This window comes from Rutidosis leptorrhynchoides, chromosome 3, assembly GCF_046630445.1.
Source record: "Rutidosis leptorrhynchoides isolate AG116_Rl617_1_P2 chromosome 3, CSIRO_AGI_Rlap_v1, whole genome shotgun sequence".
In the NCBI taxonomy this organism is placed as follows: Eukaryota; Viridiplantae; Streptophyta; class Magnoliopsida; order Asterales; family Asteraceae; genus Rutidosis; species Rutidosis leptorrhynchoides.
Window position 1 is genome coordinate 367197501 of NC_092335.1, and position 23617 is coordinate 367221117.

A 23617-nucleotide genomic window follows, 5' to 3' on the forward strand; every position below is an offset into this window, starting at 1 on the left:
TAGCAATCCTAACTCAATTACATTTATAGATTTTTCAAACATTCGAAATCAAGATTTTGAAGAAAAAAGAATACGTACAGAGTATAAACTGTATCTGTTTCCCTTATTTTCATTTAATTTCACCAAATAAAAAAAAAGATAGGAGTAATTGTATGATTGATAAGGAATGGGAAAGATTGAATGATTTTTCCCCCTCAATTTATAGAACTGATTATCTGATATGTTGTGGTAAGGCTAGACAGAAGTACACGGGTAAGCAGGAAGAAAATCAAAAAGCAGATTAAGACAAAAAAAATTAGGCATGATATATTTATCTGTTTCTATGTAGATATGTTATTTTAATTTTTAATAATTTTATTAATAATAATATTAATATTATTATTAATATTAATAAACATAAACGTATTAATAACAATAACAATATTAAGAGTAATAATATTATGTCTCAATAACAATAGTTTTTAGTGAAATTTATAATAATAATTATTATTGATAATAATTACAATAATAATACTAATTTTATTAATATTAATAATATTATTAGTAATAATAAGTTATTTACATCGCATTTCATATCTATATATTATATTTTTAAAATAATTATACTAATATCACCAGTATCGATATTATTAATAAAAGTAATAACAATATTGTTATAACAATGATAATCAATAAATTAGTATTACAATTTATAGATTATGTACTATAATTATATAATATATTATATAGTAATGAGTATTATATATTTTAATAGTAATAATATCTAATCATAAAGAAGATATAACAAGTTACATATTTCCATGTTATTAATAATACAGATATTGATACTAGTGATAATAAAAGTAATTATAAGAAATATATTTTTATATCTATTTAATCATAGAATTATAATAACATATACATATTTATATATACTAACAAAACTTAATTTTTCTAATTATTATTTTACATTTTTAATTCTATTATTATATTTCATAATTTCAAATTATTATATATACTAACATTTATATATTTATACATATTTATGTACAAACACTTGTTCGTGAATCGTTGGAAATAGTCAAAGGTCAAATGTATACATGAACACAGTTCAAAGTTTTTGAGACTTCAACATTACAGACATTGCTTATCGTGTCGATTTCAAATTAAGATTAAGTTTAGATTTGGTCGAAAATTTCCGGATCGTCACAGTACCTACCCGTTAAAGAAATTTCGTCCCGAAATTTGATTGGAATCGTCATGACTGACAATAAGTATGTTTTCATGACGCATATGAGCTGAAAATTAAAGTTTTATCATCCTTGAGTAATATAGATAAAACAATTCAATTTTGTAAAGAGTGCGAGTGAAGTTATCATAAAAGAGTGAAATGAATAAATGTAAATTCGTCATATCTTTTGACGTATATAGATTTGAATTTCCGGAGTTTAAGGGATTTAGAGAAAATCTTCGAAATCTAAAAGATTTGATTCTTCAGAATTTAAGGAAATTTGGATCTCTTTAATTAAGTACGGTGATTTGCCTCGATTACTCTGTCTGATATTTCCATTATAAATTAAGCTCTTCTGTTCCATTATTCTCACCATTCATATACTTTCTTTCTTAGTTCATAAATCCAAAAGATTATGAAAATGCTTAATCCCGTTCTAATCCTTGATATTTATCTAATTATCATTTCTGTCATCCTTCTTTTCAATCTTCCACCAGAAGAATCTGTATACTTCTACTATTACCTTGGGGTGATACTATTCTTAATTATACCGTGTCTTTATATTGCTATACGTATTAATATCCACGGTTTGTAATTCCTGTGTTGTTGTTGGGCTTTATATTTTCTCTTATATTTTGGAGCTCTTTGCCTTTTTATTCTCTTCTCGATCTCTAGTAAAGCGAGTAACGGTCCAGAATTCGTAAGTATGGAACTTCTAATGAACTTAATGTTCTAAACAATAAAGAACGTAATCGCACGATTTGATTTGTCAAATTACCCGAATTCAAGAGAAATGATAGGACTATCAAGAAAATATATTCTTGATATGTTTATAGATTAGATAGAATGTAAGAGTCTTGTAACATGGCACATGATGACGGTATGATCTGTGAATCATCACGTTCCATTAGAAACTCAGCATGACTTACTGTAATATAATCACGTTGATCAAATGTCATTATATTATACTAATTCATTTATCAATTTCTTTACATTTCTTCAGAATTCATTCATAAATTAAACTTAAATTTTACAGAAGTTTCCAATATAATGAAACACAGGAAGCACGAAGAGGTATATAATTTCGGACGAGAATATTTATGAAAATATCCTCAGAAATATCGAAGATATTTATGATAATATTTTGGAATTTCCAAGTTCGAAGGTTGATGAAGAAAAATTTTCCGCAAGATTTTAACATGACTTCGGAGCAAGATATTCTCTAAAGATTTCAACGGATCCAGAATTACCTGGATTCTTTGAATATAGGTTATGGTCCTTGTATTTGTCCTTGGTCTCCTTCGTGGTTAGCTCAATCCGTTTTCCAGTTCCAACTTTTCTGAGCTTTTCCAACATATTATTCTTTATCATCAAACTTTCGATGATTAAGGTCATTTGCGGTTGCCTACAGTTTTCTGCTGCTTCATTCAGCTTTTTCAAAGTTCAATGTATTGATTCGTAGGCTGGGTGCTTTTGAAAATTTTAGAATTGAAGATAATTCTAGGAGATAATTGTTATATGTATACATATAACTATTGATGTATAAAGGCTACGAGATTCGAAATATTGATTGCTGATTCTCGGTAATTGATATGGCAATTATTGTTACAGGGTATACATGAATACACGATGGGGTTTTAATGAATATAATGATTTTTCAGAAAGTCCGAATTCATTGAAGTTGCTGGTAAGTTTACTGCTAATGTGGTGGAATATAAACGGTTCTCTGGTAACGATGACGACAGGCAAACTTATATATCGAGGTTATAATAAGGCTAATTCGAATGGAAGTTGAAGTTGATTTGCTGAAGTTATGACAAAATTGGCTAAATTGAAAAAGAGTTGAAATGTTATTTTCGGTAATAACAATGCCAAAGGAGCTAGTACAGACATGTGTTAAACGTTTACACAGGTTCCGAGTGTTTTCAGGTGCATAACTATATGCATTAATCTCTTCTTACGTAGATGAAGTGCGGTTAGTTCATCCTATCGATTGAAGTGTTTTCAAGAATTATGAAAGGTTTGAATCGCAGATTGTAATTGTCAAGATACAAATGAGGTTTAAGATGAACTCAAGTGGCAAACTTGAAGAAATATTTAGTTTCATATGTTATAATCAATATTTTAATTCATTTTAATTGTCCAATGTTATTAGTCCACAGTCGATAGTCCACAGTTAACAGTCCAATAATTCATATATAGTTTAATATATAATATTCGAATTAATTAATACGTATCATGACCCGTGTACATGTCCCAAACTCGATCACAACTCAAAGTATATATATTATTGTAGAATCAACCTCAACCCTGTATAGCTAACTCAAACATTACTGCATATGGAGTGTCTATGGTTATTACAAATAATATATATAGATGCATCGATATGATATGTCAAAACCTTGTATACGTGTTCCGATATTTAAATTGCGTAAAATAAATAACAGAAATTAAAAGACGATAAATAAAGTGCGTAAAGTAAATAACAGAAATTAAATGACGATAAATAAAATTGCGATATTTAAATTGCGATAAATAAATATAATAAGGAATTAACAGTTAGCTAGGAACAGTTAGCTAGGATTTTGTTAGCGTGGATTCTTAACAGAATTTTTCATAGTTAATTTATTTGTTTCTAACAAATTTTATTATGTCAAATGTTTTCTTCATTATGCCACTTGTTGGATTCTGGTAAATCAAAATCCAAATATGAAATTGGATGAAAATGGTTATTCTGCGATGAACGAATACGTATATCGGTGGTTGTAAGTAGGATAGTGAATGACTGTTGAATCAAATTCGCAGAATGTACCATGTAACTGATTAATGTGAAATTTAAATATTCCTCGGGTATTACCTACCCGTTAAAATATTTTCACCATTAACAGTTTGTACAAAAGAATTTTCAATTACAATCTTTATGAAAATATATATACATATATATTTTTCTTCAGATGTAATCATGGATTTAATGAGTCAATATGATATTAAACTCATTTGATTTACCGTTAGAACAGAATATATAATCGCTAAAACATTAGAGATTACATAATCGACATGTCAAACGAAGATAAATGATATAAAACGTCATGTAGGACGAATATAATCGATGTAGGACATCACGTAGTATGATGATTATGTTGGAGGTACAGACTGTGAGTTTGAGGCATGTAGTGTTGAGGCTTGTGCTGCGGATGTTGTTGTTGAAGCTGGTAGGTTTTGCACCATATTCTCCAAGGCTACAACTCGGGCGCGAAGCTCGTTGACTTTATTACTCCGGGATGATTGTCACTAGGAACGAGCAAATGAATAAGATCCAGAATCTGAAATAGTATATAATCGTGATGGGATACTCTGGAAATGAGAGAGAAAATGTAATTACGAACAGGTTCGCCGGTAAATGCTTCAGGTTCTTCGCCAAGAGGGAAATGTGCGGGATGGAAGGGATCACCTTCTTCTTGTCTCCAATGATTTAATAGACTATGAACCCATCAGATGAATTAAGGATGGCTGGTTGGTTGATTCATTCGGGTAACACTGCTTTCAGAGCTTAGGTGAATATCCATGTCGGAATAGCTGTCGGAATAACTATCGGAATAGCTATCAAAATCTGTGGGACTCGAATTGGTTGAGGGATTCATCTCGTACGATCAGATGAAGGATTTTCGATAAGAAATAGATTATAGATGTAGATTAGTACCCTGCAATACATAATTTACATATGCATATATAATACTAAAATCCCATAAGTTACGGAGGAATCTACGGAAGTTGTCAGGCAAAGGTAACAATAACAGATACGTTAAGATATGAATTTTGTCTATATACTATTCATGCAATCAATGCAGTAAGATGTGTCTAGACTAGGAATGATAAGCAGGTAATTTCCTAAGGATGATAAGTAGATGATTTTTGACACGAATGATAAGCAAAACTTTTGACATGCAGACACGATCGAAGTCCAGACCCACTAACGCATCTAAACAACTATCAGTTAGACACACTAATGCAAGACCTGGTTTGCTAAGACCACCGCTCTGATACCACCTATAACAACCTGCCCTAATACATCTGGACGAATACATTACATTTGATTTCATCACGAGGTACTTGACCTCTATATGGTACATTTTACAAATATTGCATTCGTTTTTAAAAAGACAGACTTTCATTACATCGAAAGTTGACGGCATGCATACCATTTCATAATATCACCAACTATAATTGACTTAATAATAATCTTGCTGAACTCAACGACTCGAATGCAACGTCTTTTGAAATATGTCATGAATGACTCCAAGTAATATCTCTAAAATTAGCAAATGCACAGCGGAATATTTCTTTCGTACCTGAGAATAAACATGCTTTAAAGTGTCAACCAAAAGGGTGGTAAGTTCATTAGTTTATCATAATCATTCATCATTTTAATAGACCACAAGATTTTCTTTATTCAATAATCATACACTTGCAAGTGTTTAAAAAATCATTCATATGGATTGAACACCTGGTAACTGACCTTAACAAGATGTATATAGAATATCCCCATCATTCCGGGACACCCATCGGACATGATAAAATCGAAGTACTAAAGCATTCCAAATTCCAGAATGGGGCTTGTTGGACCCGATAGATCTATCTTTAGGATTCGCGTCAATTAGGGGGTCTGTTCCCTAATTCTTAGGCTACCAAGTTTAAAAGGGGCATATTCGGCTTGGATCCATTCAACCATATAATGTAGTTTCAATTACTTGTGTCTATTTTATAAAACATTTATAAAAGCAGCGCATGTATTCTCGGTCCCAAAAATATATATTGCAAAAGCATTTAAAAGGGAGCAAATGAAACTCACCATACTGTATTTTGTAGTAAAAATACATATGACTATATTGAATAATGCAGGGTTGGCCTCGGATTCACGAACCTATATCATTCATATATATATTAAAACATATAACCGAAATTGAACACATTTGTGTATTGATATACTTCTTATATTAGTAATTTATTAACTACTTGTTTATATATAATGGATTTAAAGTAATAGATATGTCATGTATTATAATTATCCTATATTGATGTTTTAGGAAATATCATATTAGATATTAAAAACATTATATTAATATATTTTAAATATTTATTTGAAATAATAATAATAACAGTGATAGTAATAATAATAATAATAATAATACTAATAATATTAATAATAATAATAGTAATATTAATAGTAATAATAATAATAATAATAATAATAATAATATAATAATAATAATAATAATAATAATAATAATAATAATAATAATAATATTAATAATAATATTAATAATAATTCTTATTAATATCTTAAGAACTTAACGGTGTTATATCTATTCTTACATATGTATAGATACTGTGTTTACAATATGCACGATCCTTGTTATATCCTAATCAATCTAAACCTTATATTTATTTAAATACTTATCTTATTCAAGATCTCAAGATTTTCCAAAATTTCAATTGTAGTTCTTAAATGTATAATAATTAATAATAATAGTAATAATCATAATTGTACTATAATAATGATGATAAATGATAATTAATACATATATTAGGGATAAAATTATATTTTTAGTGATAATAACAATATTAGTAGTAACAAAAATGATAATGATATTAATCGCACTAGTAATCTTATTACTTATTTTACTAAATAACAACAATCATAAATATCAATAATAATAATAATAACAATGATAATAATAATTATAAAATAATAATAACACTAACAACGATAACAATATTAATTTATAATAACAATAATAGTAATAATAATCATAATAATAAATATTATAAGTAAGGACTACCTTTAAAACGAATTCTAAAAATAATAGACCGCTCTATGGCTCGAACCTGAGACCTCCCGCTCACACACAACACCCTATAACCATCTGCACCATACTGTCTTTCTTATTATTTTCACAACCCGTTTTTTATATAACCTATAACTTCTGTTTCCCTCTTTTCTTCATCTTCTTCACAGGATCATTCGACCAGGGGTGTTTATAATCAAAATAACGAATCAAGTTTTGTTTAAGGTTTATAAATAATTAATAAAGTATATAGTTGTTTTCACCATCGAAGAAAAAAAAAAATTTAAAGAGCATTGCTGCTGTATTTGACGGTAATGAAGAAAAAAAAAATTTAATGTGATTTTGAAATCGTTTTAGACAAAGCTCACAACATGAAATAGTTTGTAATCCTCTACCAGAAACTAACTGTATTCTTAATTTAACTCAATTCCTCAAAACAAGTTTGAATTTCAATGAAGAACAAAATTTGACGTTTTAATTTTAAAACTTTGACTCTCAAATTCTCCCTCAATTTAAAGAATTGAAACCTCTAGTTTTGCAGAAAGATCGTTTATAGCAATCCACACTCAATTACATTTATAGATTTTTCAAACATTTTAAATCAAGATTTTGAAGAAAAAAGAATATGTACAGAGTATAAACTGTATTTGTTTCCCTTATTTTCATTTAATTTCGCCAAATAAAAAAAACAGATAGGAGTAATTGTATGATTGATAAGGAATGGGAAAGATTGAATGATTTTTCACCCTCAATTTACATAATTGATTATCTGATATGTTGTGGTAAGGCTAGACAGAAGTACACGGGTAAGCAGGAAGAAAATCAAAAAGCAGATTAAGACAAAAAAATTAGGCGTGATATATTTATCTGTTTCTATGTAGATATGTTATTTTAATTTTTAATAATTTTATTAATAATAATATTAATATTACTATTAATAATAATAAACATAAACGTATTAATAACAATAACAATATTAAGAGTAATAATATTATGTCTCAATAACAATAGTTTTTAGTGAAATTTATAATAATAATTATTATTGATAATAATTACAATAATAATACTAATTTTATTAATATTAATAATATTATTAGTAATAAAAAGTTATTTACATCGCATTTCATATCTATATATTATATTTTTAAAATAATTATACTAATATCACCAGTATCGATATTATTAATAAAAGTAATAACAATATTGTTATAGCAATGAAAATTAATAAATTAGTATTACAATTTATAGATTACGTACTATAATTATATAATATATTATATAGTAATGAGTATTATATATTTTAATAGTAATAATATCTAATCATAATGAAGATATAACAAGTTACATATTTCCATGTTATTAATAATACAGATATTGATATTAGTGATAATAAAAGTAATTATAACAAATATATTTTTATATCTATTTAATCATAGAATTATAATAACATATACATATTTATATATACTAACAATACTTAATTATTCTAATTTTTATTTTACATTTTTAATTCTATTATTATATTTCATAATTTCAAATTATTATATATACTAACATTTATATATTTATACATATTTATGTACAAACACTTGTTCGTGAATCGTTAGAAATAGTCAAAGGTCAAATGTATACATGAACACAGTTCAAAGTTTTTGAGACTTCAACATTACAGACTTTGCTTATCGTGTTGATTTCAAATTAAGATTAAGTTTAAATTTGGTCGAAAATTTCCGGGTCGTCACATTTGTTCTAACAAGTGTTTAGAACTTTTAAATCTACTTTAAACTTTTATCTGAATTCACGGATTTGAAGTTTCAAAAGCTTTATGGAATATGTTTTTGGTTAAATATATGGAGCTCAACAATTTCAAAGCGCGTAAGCTTATACCGATTGATACAAGAAAGAGCAGTGGGAGATATAGGCCTTACTCGAACGTTGATTCATTTTTGAAAGTAAGTACCTGAAAATTGATTTTATATGATTATGCAAACATTTATAGTTTTCAGTGATTTAAATGCATTCTAAGTAAATTAAAAATAACTATAACTTTGTTTTCCTTTGTCGCATGTATGCATAGTTTTGGGATTGAGTGGTGTTGATCTTTTTCCCCGTCAGATGTTGTAGAGAAGAAAGACACTAGGAAAGTGTGCATATGTATACGCTCTTTATCAAAGAAAGTTAGGTCTAAGCATTTAAATGTGAGTAACATTATTTTTTTTCCCGATGCTATTTCACCTTTTACTCTCATTAATATTACTCCTATAAAGGTCTATATATAAATTTTTTTTTTTTTTGTTATTTTCATTTTTTTCATGTGTTGCTCTATTTCAAATTCATAATGGTAAAGAATCACATTTTCTTTATTTTGTTTAAAAAAATTTGGCTAATGTGTAGAAAATATGGTGTTTGGCGAAACCATCATCAACACCATCAATGTTGTTAGAAAATGTAAATCTCGCATGCTCGCAAGTTGATTGTGGGATCTTAAAGAAAGGCGGTGCATGTTCTATGCCTGATAATTTGATAAGTCATGCCTCAATAGCCATGAATATTTACTATCAGTGCAACGGACGAAACCCATGGAATTGTCATTTTGGTAACTTTGGTCTTATTACTTTAACTGACCCAAGTAAGTGATCAAAATTTATTCTTGAATGTGCCCATTAAAGATTTAAACCATATTTTAGTTTTTGTTGGTATCTTTAACCAACCCATTAAACATTTGATAATAAAATTGAGTTTTTTTATTAGAAGTTGAACCCCTTTAAACCTTTCGAGTATTCAAAGTCTAAAATTTAAGTCAAGTGTCACTATTTTGCAGATTATGGAGGTTGCCCTTAGGTGTAAATGATTAGCATAAAGAAGATTATGACTTTATACATGAGCCAGAAATTTTGGATGCCAAGCAGACACAATCAAGGTACAACCATAGTTTTTATTAGCGCGACTAAGATTAAGTTGTTACAGTGATGACCTTTTTTAAGGGTGTTTGCTTACTTTAATTTTTTATTTTAAGTGTTTTGTATCTCATTTGTAAGTGTTTTGTATCTCCTTTGTATTTTAAGTGTTCTGTGTCTCATTTGTAATTTGTTTTATGTGTACGTAAATGTTTGCTTATCTTAGTTATTCGTAATTGTGTTGATGTAGATGTTGGTCACCATTATGTGGTTATTCAACAGTTGGTGAAACATCCATTTGACTATTGTAGTTGTTTATCCAATGTTTGTGTTTTTGAATCCTACTTGCCTGATATAAGTACTATGTAAACTTTCTTCAAGTATAAATCTATGTAATATACGTATGATCCTACACGACTTAAGTTATGTTCGTAATTAATAGCCGACTTTTGGTAACTTTTACACCCTCAACTGCTTTGTCGTTTAAATATGATGCGTGGTAAATAGCTATCGTAATCGCATAGAATTATCATTCGATGTGTAGTCAATAACCATCGTAATCGCATACAATTGTCAGTAGCGAAGCGCGCACCTCTCAATCTTGTTACTCTCATTTCCACTAAACCCTTATGATTCTCACTCTTTTTTCCGAGATTGACCGCTTATTAGTTTGGGATAGCTGATAATGTAGATTGACCCATTTATAAGTAAATGAGTCAAATTTGTAACTCTAGGTAACAACAAAGCGTAACTCAAACCATTTGTATATTTTTTTTTTATTTCTGTTTACTATCAGTCAATTAGAAATTATCGATTCGATTTTTTAAATAGAAAGTTATCTTACTCACTATTAGTGTTCTTTTATAGAATGTTTGATACCGTTGAAGGCTTTAATGAAGCAGACTCCCAAGTGCGGTATGGGACTTCATGGAACCCTACGCTCAAATTCATCACATTAGTGTTATAGCAGTTCGTGCAGTTGTGATAGTTGTTCTATCAAATTTGTCTTTAAATGTGCCAACAGGTACTATTTACATTCAATGGTGGCCTTACCTTTTTTACTACAATGTTTTCTTTATATAATCATGATTCTCACTTATTCCAATTTAATCAATTAGTTTAATTTATGTTTCCAAATAGTCATTGCACTAAACTAAATATATATATATATGTGGACTGAGTTCCATGTGGTGTTTCATCAACATTATTAGAAAATAATTCTTCACACATTGTGAGGATGATTTCATTGATATTTATAATACATACAAGGCATGTACAATAAGCTAGAATACAATATATGGAAACTAAATCTATACAATATTTTCTCATAACTTGTTCCCTAAGCATACCTTGACCTATACATTTAACTTGGTCCATAAGTAATACATTATTACTCTAATAAACATTAAACTCTTTGTAAAATGTAGTTATGAATAGCTAATATAATAACGATTTTAAATTTAAATTAAATAATGTGCATAGTAGGGTGCTAGAGCCAAGTATTTAGTATCAACATCACGTAAAATAACTCGTATGTGTTGTAAAGTTAGTACAACAGTTTAAATATTGTAATATACCAACCATATTATACATATAATTAATTGTGGTAAATGGTGTCAACCTATGATTAGTTGACACCATGCGTTAATAGTAATTCTTTTTTTTTTTCAAAACATGATTTGCCCAACACCCCCAAACCACTAACCCAATACCATCCGGATCCCCTGACCCGCTCCACCAACCTGACCCGAATACCCGCTACTGTAGCTGCTACTGTACCTTTTTTTTTTTCGAAACCAACCTGCAGCGAAAGCGCGGGCAAAAAACTAGTTTTAATATAATTGATGCGACTTACTAACATTATGCCTTGATCTATTCTATAATTGATATGATTTACATTATGCCTCGATCAAATAATGAGTTCAGATATTTGGAATAGTTTTTCATGGATGTTATAAACCCATTTTATGGAACAGTTTAGTTGGAACCATAATGCAACATATTGTTGGAAAATTTGGTTGGAAAGTGTGTTCCACCAATTTTTTGGACACAAATTAATATATAATAAAATGATATATATTAACGACTATTTAGTGGGTTTTTGTAACCACTAATGAGAGCTTTAAAACGAACTAAAGCGTGTCCAAAACGGGTTAATGGTGAATGAGATATCGCGTCTCAAAGTTGTTAGTTTAAGTGCAAAGTAAGAAATTAAAAGATTTATCAACTAAGGATTTGTAAATATTTTATGTGATTTTGTAAATCTTTTTCAAATCCTAAAATATTTGATTTATCAATCAAGGATTTTGTAAATATTTTTTATGTGATTTGGTAAATCCTTTTCAAATCCTAAAAGATTTGATTTATCAATCAAAGATTTTGTAAATATATTTTGTGTGATCTCGTAAATCTTTTCTTCCCTTTTGAGATCTTGTTTGCACTATAAATACCAAAAATTGGTATTGAGAAAATAAGCATCAACTAACACACAAACAAAATTCATAACCCTCTTACACTAGTTTTCCAGCTTCTTCTTCGACAACTTCGGTCACCCCACTTCCGGTCGCTTTTTCAGGCAAGTGCTCTCGTCCAGCAGTGCACGCTGCTTCGAACCGGTGTACCCTGGGAACAGACGTCGAATCTATTTAAGGGAATTGTGTCAAACACAAGCCCGGTTCAACCCTTCAATTCGGTTTGATTGTTTTACGCTTATGTTTATCCTTATATATTGCATATCAATATTCATGTTTTCTATTTGTGATTACGTTAGTACATAGCATGTTTGTATGTTACTTGTAATTTTTAGTTTCATATGTATATTTTTCCTACAAACTTAAACAGATTCTCTGTGAAACTGACCTGGTAAATAGAGCTGAATATGTGTATGCATCTATTTTGAAACTTCAATAGTAGAACCTTTGTTTATATGCTTATAATCTCATCATCACCGGTCGCCGTTCACAACTGTCTGCTACCGTTAATAACCACCAACCGTCGTCGCCGGTTTATATTGTTATGTTCACCTTGAAATTATGACCAAGACCCCTGTGTATTGGTCAATTAGGCTACTCTGATTTTATATTGAATTGTGTAGTTTTGAATATGTGAGTAGTTTGAATGATATATACTGATTGAAGTAACTAAGGAATCTTTTTTTCCTATGTGGTGGGTCACTCAAATTGTGTTAAGTATTCTCGTGGCTTACACAATGATTAAAGTTAAAATGTTTTTTGGAATCTTGATAAAAGACAACATGTCACTCGTGCTTTTGATGATTTATTTTATGTATAATGGACTACTTTTACATGAACATGGTCTGATGACTAATACTAGATTAACATGTATTATATATGCTATTGATTATTTTAATTGTTTAAAGGTTTTTGTTTGACTTCTAAAACAACTGATTAAACGAGTGCATGTGTAATTTGTTGATTAAATTATCTATTAGTATATTTTTTGTGGTCTTGAATGCTATGATCATAGTTTTATGACATTTATATAAATTTTGGTGTTATTTTGGGTAAATGATTATGTGAAAGTTTGAAGGTTACAAATTGTGTGGAACTAGATTTGGTACACTGCCTTTAATTCGAATTTACTTCATTCTGTTTTCCGGTCTCTTTTTCAGAATGTCTCAGTCGGATGCTATCCCAAATAATGGTGGAATTGTTGCACCTCTACCTAATGCGGTTGTTTCTCATGCTGAGAAACCTGAAAAGTTTACTGGTGTGGACTTTAAACATTGGCAGAAAAAGATGCGTTTTTATCTCACCACGTTGAACCTTGCGAGGGTCTTAACTGAAACTGCTCCCCAACTTGTTGAAGGGGATGCTCAAACTGTGAGCGCGGTTGAGGCGTGGAAACATTCAAATTATCTGTGCCACAATTATGTCTTGAATGGTTTGGAGAATTATTTCTATAACGTGTACTGCACAACAGAGACTGCCAAAGAATTATGAGAGTCTTTGGAGAAAAAGTACAAGAATGAAGATGCTGGTACCAAGAAATGGGTAGTGGCTAAATTCTTGGATTTTAAGATGGTTGACTCAAAGGCTGTTATGAGTCAAGTCCAAGAATTGCAAGTCATTATTCATGACATTCATGCTGAAAAAATGGTAATCAGTGAGAGTTTCCAAGTTGCAGCAATAATTGAAAAATTACCACCAAGCTGGCTTGATTTCAAGAATTACTTGAAACATAAGCGAAAGGAGATGACTGTTGAAGACTTTGTGATCCGTCTTCGCATTGAGGAAGACAACAAAGTTGCTCTTAAAAAGAGCATTAACCCTATTTCAGCAAAGGTTAATATTGTTGAACATGGTTACTCCTCAAAAAGTAGCAAAAGTAAAGGAAAGACTGAGAAAAGTAACAAAGGGAAATGGTTCAAGCTTGGACCTAAAGGTGGCGTTTCCAAGAAGAAAGGTTTCTCTGGCAAATGCTTTAATTGTAACCAGCCGGGTCATCGTGCTGATGAGTGCAAGAAGCCAAAGAAAGAGACTACCCGGCAAGCTAACATGGTTGATGATGCTGACAACCTGATTGCTATGGTTTCTGACCTCACTATTATGATTTTCGAGGTTAATCTGGTTGGTTCTAATACCAGAGAGTGGTGGGTTCATACTGGGGCCACCCGTCATGTGTGTGCTGATAGGAGCCTCTTTAACACTTTAAAAGAGGTTACTAGTGGAGATAAGCTGTTTATGGGAAACTCTGCTACAGCTGATATCAAGGGTGAAGGAAATGTGATCCTGAAAATGACCTTTGGAAAGGAACTTACTTTGACTAATGTGTTGTATGTTCCTGAGATTCGTAAGAATCTTGTGTCTGGGTGGTTATTGAATAAGTTTGGCTTTAGACTAGTGTTTGAGTCTGATAAGGTCGTTTTGTCTAAAAATGGTGTTTATGTTGGTAAGGGTTACGCCCTTAATGGCATGTTTAAGCTAAATGCAATGGTTATTAACACTAAAGCTAATAAAACAAGTACTAGTTCTGTTTATTTTCTTGAGTCTTCTAATGTGTGGCATGGTAGACTAGGTCATGTTAATTTTAATTCCATTTGTCGCTTAATTAAATTAAATTGCATACCAACTTTACACATTGACTCAAACTATAAATGTAAAACATGTGTTGAAGCCAAATTAACAAGATCATCCTTAAATCAGTTGAACGAATAACCGAACCCCTTGATATGATTCACACTGATGTGTGTGATTTGAAATCCATTCCAACAAGGAATGGTAACAAGTACTTCATTACGTTTATCGATGATAGCACGAAGTACTGTTACGTTTACTTATTGAAAAGTAAAGATGAAGCAATTGAGAAATTTATTGCTTATAAAAATGAAGTTAAGAATCAACTTGAACGGAAAATCAAGGTTGTCCGCAGTGATAGAGGTGGTGAATATGTTGCACATTTTGCTGAATTTTGTGCGCAAAATGGCATTAGACATGAATTTACTGCACCTTACTCACCCCAATCAAATGGCACTGCTGAAAGAAATAATAGAACCTTGAAAGAAATGGTGAATGCCATGTTGGTGAGTTCGGGTGTAAGCCAGTCAATGTGGGGGGATGCCATCCTATCGGCAAACTATCTTTTAAATAAGATACTGTGACGACCCAGAAATTTTCGACTAAATTTAAACTTAATCTTTATATGTTTCCGACACGATAAGCAAAGTCTATTAAATTGAATTTCAAAATTTTTGAACTATTTTATGAAATCATTTGACCTTCGACCAGTTTTGACGATTCACGAACAATTAATTGTAACTTGATAGGTGTATGTGTGTGTGTGTGTATATATATATATATATATAATAAGTGGAAACATAATTTTAAATACTGTATGTCGTTGTTACTAAAATTTATTTATGTAAAGTAAAATAAAAATAGGATATTATAATGATTATTATTTAAAAAGTATCTATATATATATATATATATATATATATATATATATATATATATATATATATATATATATATATATATATATAAGTGTATTGAATATATATATATATATATATATATATATAATGATTATTATTTAAAAAGTATATATATATATATATATATAAAGTGTATTGAATATATATATATATATATATATATATATATATATATATATATATATATATATATATATATATATATATAAGTGTATTGAATATATATATATATATATATATGTATATATATGTATATATGTATATATATATATATATGTATATATATATATGTATATATATATATGTATATGTATATATATATATATGTATATATATAGTTTCGAATTTACTTGGAAAATGATAGTAACACTCAATTATCATTCGATTGATAATAAACAAGTTATAAACAAACTTATGTGATTTTAAAATAAACGGTGATTCGAAAATGAGTTTTATAAATTTTAGGCTTATTAATAATATATTTAGATGTTGTTTGTCAAATTTAAAACTTTTTATATTTTGCTTGGGGGTTGGGAGTGAATAATTAATGTAATTTTTATTTAATAGTTAATGACCAAACTTTATACCATAATGACCTAAATAAATAAAGATACTTAAATTAATATTTTGGGATTTTTTTCGAAGACTTTTATTCGCCCCTGATTTCAAATAGTGCACGATACACGAGCCGTGATAAAATGTCGGTACAAATAAACAAAACATTCGACTGATTAATTGTGAATTACTATTCGACACTATTTAATTCTTGAAATTTATGCAATTACTATTACGTAGTACGTGATAGTGTGTTCCTTTTTGACTAATGCATTCATTCATATATGAAATATCCATATATATACAAGAATTTAGAGCTGCTAACTATTCTGGATACTGTGCACTGATTCAAGAATTAATGAATTATCATTTATATTATTTATTACTATTATATTATAATAGATTATAGATAGATTACAGATTTCTACTCTTATATATATATATATATATATATATATATATATATATATATATATATATATATATATATATATATATATATATATATATATATATATATATATATATATATATATATATATATATATATATATATATATATATATATATGGTTAGATGGTTAGATATATGAGGTACATAGACAAGAACAACCATCTATCTCTTTTTTTCCTCTTTCCATCGTCACTTCACTGCAACCACCGGCCACCGCCCATCACCATCTCCTACTACCACCATTACCGCACCATCCACGAACACCATCATCACACCTCTCTTCTACATGAACCACCAAGCAAAACACCACGACTATGATGACATCCCATCAGACAACCGTCCCTCCCTTTACTCTCTCTTGCTTGCATTTTTTGTGACAATCAAATAATCATCAACTTTACATCTGCTACGACTCCAACTCCACAGCTATCATCATCCTTGTTCATGTTTGGAACCGAAAAACAAGTACATATATATACATACACTTATATATATTAATCTTTTATGTGAATATCGAGTATTAAACTGCTTTCATTGTCATCTATTGTTCAACCACAACAAATCAAACACCACAGCTGGTTTTTAGTTTCAATCTGGTACTATGATTGAACTATCTATCCAATTTTTTTCTCGCAATATGATCTAGTTCATGTCAACTCTGTTCATCTCATAATCAAAAACATAAACCCAACCCAAACACCCACAAGACTACTATTGCATATGCGTCTATTCAGCCGAAGAGTGCAGCCCTGCAGCTACTAATCACACATGTTTTGACTTCTTTTTCTACTTTCTGTTCGTTGCTACAGCTGCTCGAAAACCATCCACCTCCTATTTTTCTGATATAGTCGAAGCAACCAAAACACAAAAACCATTTGATTTCGGTCTCAACCAAAACCAAACACCATCAATAACCCAAAATAAACTACAAACCGCCACTCAATCCCCACCTTCAAATGACATACAACTGCTACAAATCGTAACTCCAACTATCCTTGAGTCCTTCTATTTCAAACCACCAATAAAACTGTCACAGCACCCTGCAATATAAACTAGCTGTTTTGTTGTTCTTGATTACTGTTATTGTTCCGGTTGTAGCATCGCATCCATCACTACCACAACTCAAACCCACCTTCGATCACCACCCTGCAAACAACCATTCCCATCTATCTATCTACTACTTTTGCTTCTATTAAATCAAATAAGATTACAGAAAAAAAATTAATTAAGTGAATAACAATGAACCTTTTGATCAATTATTGAACCGATTGACCGATTGATGATGATTTGATGCAGTCCCTGTTATTACACACTGCTGTGTTTAATTTTTCTTCTTAATTTGAATGAACACCAACTCCTGCTTCGATTTCTCTGTTGCTATTCGATAACAATGATGACTAAAACCGATGATGACAATTGAGCAATGATGTTGATGAATCGTGAAAGACGAAGATAATATTAATTGATAACCTGCGAAATCCTTTTTCCTCCTTGTTGATTTCGGCTGTCAAGGACCAAGAAATAAAATGACATCAGAAAACCTATTTACAAACCGATCAATCTGGGTGGAAATATGTGCTTTATAAAATTGTTGTTGGGCCGAAAGCTATTACTTTCTGTTGGCCCGTTTAGGATTTAATTGGGTATGCTTGTTGGGCTAAAACAAGGGCAAGTGGGATATTAAAATAGTGTTGTGTTTATAAGAGGTCGCGGGTTGGAGCCCGGGCTGAGGCAGTTTATATTTTTGGAGCTTTTCTTTAAAGGTAGTATTACTAATACTTATTATTATTATTATTATTATTATTATTATTATTATTATTATTATTATTATTATTATTATTATTATTATTATCACTAATATATGTATTATTATTATTATTATTATTATTATTATTATGATTAGGATTATTATTACTATTATTTTGAAAATAATACAAATTATAATTATCATTATTAGTATTATAAATATATTAAATAAAGAAATTCTATATAAAAATATATTTATGACATAAAATATAACTATAGTAATGTTGTTGTAATAAATATTAACTATGTATTTAAAGTATATAAAAATAAATATTTCTAATTAAGTTATTAATGAAACATGTAATATATTAAAATAACATTTATATCACTAATAATATATAAATTTGTTCGATTACAGTTATATGTGTTAATATATATTTAAATGATATAGGTTCGTGAATCCGAGGCCAACCCTGCATTGTTCAGTATCGTCGTATGCATATTTTTACTACAAAATATCGTATAGTGAGTTTCATTATTCCCTTTTTATATATATTTTTGGGACTGAGAATACATGCGCTGATTTTATTAATGTTTTACGAAATAGACACAAGTGATCAAAAACTACATTCTATGGCTAGATTATGAATATTGAATATCACTCCTTTTTAGCTTGGTAACCTAATAATTAGGAAACGGGTATGGCCCCTAATCGACGCGAATCCTAAAGATAGATCTATGGACCTCAACAAGTCTCATCCGGGGTACAGATGCTTTAGTACTTCGAGATTATTATTATTATACAGACGAGAGGTTCTGTTTGGGGATATTCTATGCATTAAAGTTAAGTCGATTATCAAGCGTTCACCATATGAATGATTTTTAATTCGCGGGTTACGCGTGTTATTATGTACTCGGGTTACGTGTACAATTGAATATCTGAAATCTTGTGGTCTATTAAAATGATGAAAATGAATGTTTATGAAAAACTAATGAACTCACCAACCTTTTGGTTGACACTTGAAAGCATGTTTATTCTCAGGTATGAAAGAAATCTTTCGCTGTGCATTTGCTCATTTTAGAGATATTACTTGCAGTCATTCATGGCATATTTCAAAAGACGTTGCATTAGAGTCGTTGAGTTCATCAAGATTATTATTAAGTTAATTATAGTTGGATATATTATGAAATGGTATGCATGTCGTCAACTTTCGATGTAATGAAAGTTTATCTTTTAAAAACGAATGCAATGTTTGTAAAATGTATCATATAGAGGTCAAGTACCTCGCGATGTAATCAACTATTGTGAATCGTTTATAATCGATATGAACGGGTCCCTTCAGATACCCCAAAAGAAAAGGGATGAAACCCCATACGAGTTATGGTGGAAAAGAAAACCATCCTATGAGTACCTCAAAGTGTGGGGGTGCCTAGCGAAGGTAGTTGTTCCACTACCTAAGGCACAAAATATAGGGTCAAAGACTGTTGACTGCATATTTATTGGATATGCTAAACACAGTACGGCTTATCGGTTCCTTGTGCATGAATTCAAGATTTTGGATATACACAAAGGTTCCATCATGGAATCAAGAAATGCTTTGTTCTTTGAAAATGTATTTCCGTGCATTGCAAATGAACATGGAAGTTCGTCTAGAATAGACGATGAAGGTGTTGAAGTTAAGACACCTCATGAACTAGTTCAAGAGGAACTAGTAGAATCTGAGGAAGAAGAGCTTGAGCTGAGACGAAGCAAAAGAGCAAGGATAGAAAAATCGTCAGGTCCTGATTTTCACACTTACATGGTTGAAAATGAACCTACAACTTACCGTGAAGCGGTGTCTTCCTCTGAAGGACCTCAATGGAAGGAGGCCATTAAAAGTTAAATAGATTCTATTTTACAAAACCATACTTGGGAGTTAGTGGATCTTCCTCCGGGATGCAAGCCACTAGGTTATCGATGGATCTTCAAGAAGAAGTTAAAGCCAGATGGTACCATTGATAAGTATAAGGCAAGGTTGGTGATAAAAGGTTATAGGCAACGAGAAGGTCTAGATTACTTTGATACATATTCGCCGGTAACGCGAATAACCTCAATCAGGTTGGTACTTGCTATTGCCGCCATTAGAAACTTCGAAGTACATCAAATGGATGTGAAAACCGCTTTCCTAAATGGAAATCTAGAAGAAGAGATTTACATGGAACAACCTGAGGGGTTTCTAGCGCATGGACAAGAAAGGAAAGTGTGTAAACTTGTTAAATCTTTATATGGATTAAAACAAGCTCCTAAACAATGGCACCAGAAGTTTGATAATGTCATGCTTGATTCAGGATTTAAGATCAATGAATGTGACAAGTGTGTGTATGTGAAAGACAGACTAAGTGGATATGTTATCCTTTGTCTATATGTAGATGATATGCTCATTGCTGGTAGTAATGAGAAGATGATTAAATCTACAAAAGACATGTTGAAATCAAAGTTTGACATGAAAGACATGGGTTTAGCGGATGTGATATTGGGAGTAAAAATCACACGAACCGAAAGTGGACTTATTCTAAGCCAAACCCATTATGTGGATGATGTTAAAGCGAAAGGGTACGAAATAGTATTATATTTTTAATACGAAATGCGACAAAATTTTACACAAATTTTATTTATTTATAGAGTTGATATACCTAAACTTTGCTACAACACTTATAGGCAGTGTACCTAATCGTACAGTAGTGTAGTTTTTAGTAAGTCCGGTTCGTTCCACAGGGAGATGGTAAAGTTTAACACTATATTTTTATAGAACTATATTTCTATAAATATATATATATATATATATATATATATATATATATATATATATATATATATATATATATATATATATATATATATATATATATAAGTAGTATTATTATTATTAAAAAAAGGGAGATTTTACCGTTTAATGACCGGTTTGTCGATTTTAAATAAAGCTTAAAGATAAATGACAATAATTAAAGTACGTAAAATAAATTGCAATAAATAAAATGACAGCAAATAAAATTGCGAGTAAATGAAAGTACGATGAGAAATACAATAAAACAATTATGCTTATTTAAACTTCCGTAATCATGATGTTTGACATTTTGATTTTATTTATTACTTTGGGTTAATTGTCCTTTGTCATGGACTTATTTGAAACCTATGTGGTTTTCGTCCATAATAGTTCATCGGTCATAATTATAAAATGCTCGTCAAATTAACCTTATTCCCGAAGTCAAATATTCCAACTAATTAGGGATTCGAACTGTAACAAGGTTTTAATACTTTGTTTAATAATTACACCAGGTTATCGACTGTGTATAATCCAAGGTCTTAATACTTTGTTAACAATTACACCAATTACCCTTGAATGTAATCCACCCTTGTTTTAATTAGTCCATGATTATTAATTTACCCACTTGATCAGAATGAATAATCAATTACCCAACCCAATTGATTAATTAAATGATTGTTAAAGATGTCGTATAAACGTCACTAAATAGGACATGCATAATCATTTAATAATTATTAGATTAATTAATTTGAAGATAGGTTCGACAGGCTCCAAAGAATTGTCATTCGATTAGACAATACCCCCATCTATTAATGGTCCATGGTCCAATGTCGACAAGTGTCGGTCTTTTGTCCATACCCTAATTATGGTACAAAATTTAATAACCCAATCTTAATTTTTAGTCTAACATCACGATTACTTCGGCTCAAATAAGCATAATAATAACTTAGTTATGAGACATTAATTTAAATAATTTAAACATAGCTTACAGTGATTATTTATCGCGTAGCGTTACACGAACAGAGTTTCGACTTAAAACCCGTAAAACATTTCTTACAATAACCTTACTAAACCATAATTTATTATTAATCTTAAATTATAATTATAATTATAATAAATATAAATATAAATTGAGAGAGATAGATAGATATGGTGCATGGTACTCGGCTGAAACTTGTGCCTTTTATAGGAAGATTTTGAATTTGACTGCTCCGCTATCGCTTAGCAAATATGCCTTCCAGCTCCGAGATCGCGGAGTTTCGCAGATCCAGCTCACCATTTTTGGATTTTTATTTGTCGACATATTTATTAAATATATATAATATATAAATAATTTATATAATTATTTATATATTATATTTTATTCTTGTGCATAGTTGACTCATAATTTTTGGTCCATTGCGTCGGGCGTTGATAGTTGGCTCAAGTCCCGATTCCGGATTTTCGAACGTCCTTTCGTACAATTTAATATCTTGTACTTTGCGTTTCACAACTTGTACTCTTGTCATTTTTAGACGTTTCTCATCAATAAATTGAACCACTTGGATTGTATCTTGTACATTTGAGCTTTTTGGATGGTTTTGTCTTTGAATCTTCGTTTTTGCCTTTTGTCTTCGCACTTATTTAATATAAACGGATATTACTTGAAATAGAAAAATTACAACTGAAAACTTTACATATTGGAAGGATATTGCTACTAAATATATGTTCATTTGGAGCACTATCAAATATCCCCACACTTGAACATTGCTTGTTCTCAAGCAATACATAACTTGAAATTAAATTACACGAATCACTTCTTTATTCTTCACACTTTATACATCAATGATTTTGATACGGCGGTATAGACAATGATAGTAACATTGTGGTTTACAGTCCCACATGACTATGAAAATTTAGATCCTTTAAGGAAATTGGATCTTTATGAAAACATTTGATCTTTTGAAAATTCAAGCTAGATTTTACCCTAGACAAGTTTTCCGGAATAACCCTTCACCGGTGTTGCAAAATATTTTTGTGGGTTTTGTGGGTTTCAGATTTGAAAATTTTAGCTCAACATTTGTGGTTTTGTGTCACCCACTTGCTAACCTTGTATTAGGAAAGCAACACGTCCAGTTTACTTGTCCCGTATATTACCTTTCGGCAAACTA